The sequence below is a fragment of the Mus caroli genome, chromosome 7 (assembly GCF_900094665.2).
Source record: "Mus caroli chromosome 7, CAROLI_EIJ_v1.1, whole genome shotgun sequence".
Taxonomy (NCBI): Eukaryota; Metazoa; Chordata; class Mammalia; order Rodentia; family Muridae; genus Mus; species Mus caroli.
This window is the reverse complement of record NC_034576.1, coordinates 12,538,238-12,539,865: the sequence shown is the minus strand read 5'-3', so window position 1 is coordinate 12,539,865 and position 1,628 is coordinate 12,538,238. Positions and strand designations below refer to the sequence as shown.

The 1,628-nt window shown below is 38.7% G+C and overlaps 1 non-coding gene across 1 annotated transcript; it reads right to left on the bottom strand.

Annotated features, from left to right (window-relative positions):
- Nucleotides 1-1,487: 1,487 nt before the first annotated feature.
- On the bottom strand, nt 1,488-1,628 carry LOC115031640. The gene has a single exon (XR_003837309.1). It is a non-coding gene; the product is annotated as a small nucleolar RNA SNORA48 (small nucleolar RNA).

Sequence of the window (1,628 nt, the reverse complement as noted above, 5' to 3'; positions counted from 1 at the left end):
TTCTGAGTGACTACCAAAAGAAAGTGGAGAGAGAATACTCTAGCACCCTAACACCACACCTGAATGCTCTAGAACAAAAAGAAGCAAATACACCAAAGAGGAGTAGATGGCAGGAAATAATCAAATTTGGGGCTGAAATCAACCAAATAGAAACAAAAAGAACTAGACAAAGAATCAACAAAACCAGGAGCTGATTCTTTGAAAAAATCAACAAGATAGATAAACCATTACCCAGGCTAACCAGAGGGTACAGAGACAGTATTCAAATTAACAAAATCAGAAATGAAAAGGAAGCTATAACAACAGAAACTGAGGAAATTCAAAAAATCATCAGATCCTGCTACAAAAGCCTATACTCAACACAATTGGAAAATCTGGATGAAATGGGCAATTTTAAAGACATACACCAAATTTCAAAGTTAAATCAGAATCAGTTAAACCATCTAAACAATCCCATAACCCCTAAAAGAAATATTAACAGTCATTAAAAGTCTCACAACCAAAAAAGCACAGGACCTGATGGGTTTAGTGCAGAATTCTATCAGACCTTCAAAGTGACCTAATACCACTACTCTTCAAATTTTCGACAAAATAGAAACAGAAAGAACATTATCCAATTCATTCTATGAAGCTACAGTTATGCTGAAGCCAAAACCTCAGAAAGACCTAACAAAAGAGAGAGAACTTCAGACCAATTTCCCTTATGAATATCAAAAATATTCAATAAAATTCATGCAAACCAAATCCAAGAACACTTCAAAATGATCATTCACCACAATCAAGTAGGCTTCATCCCAGTGATGCAAATATGGTTCAATATATGGGAATCCATCAATGTAATCAACTACATAAAGAAACTAAAAAAAATAAAATAAAATAAAACACATGATCATTTCATTAGATGCAGAAAAAGTATTTGACAAAATTCAACTGCCCTTCACATTAAAAGTCTTGGAAAGATAAGGAATTCAAGGCCCATACCAAAACATAGTAAGGCAAAATATTGTATTGACCCCTGTCACATGGTCATGGACTCAGTTATTGCTCTCGGGAGCAGCTCGGACAGGGACCACACCAGGGCCTTAGGTGGCAGAGATGGCAACTCACAGGCAACTCCTCTTCACCCTCGAGTCTCCAGTCCCATCCCTCTTCATAATACTCAAGTTGTTCCACTTCTCTTTCTCTTCCATCTGATCACCACATACTCACACATTGTGCTGGTCACACAGTTGGCAGGCCTCTGGCTGACATCCTTCATCCATGATATACAGGGCATGGCAGCAAGTGGATGTCTATGGCCCAACTGAGCCATGCACTGGAGGGCAAGCCTATGGGTGACATGACAGTCTGCAGGTTTCTGTTTGTCTTCCTCTTCCCACAATGTACTGCCTGGATTTGATTTGATTTGATTTGATTTGATTTGATTTGATTTGATTTGATTTGATTTGATTTGATTTGATTTGGTTTGGTTTGGTTTGGTTTGGTTTTTATGAATCCTAGGTTTAAGACAGCTTTGGCCACCAAGCCAGGCATCAGGCTAGGATGAACAATGGGCTGCCATCTGTTCTGCCCCTGACTGATTTAAAAACAGCACCAACAAGGTGTCTTTTCGCCCATTGCTAGAGGTG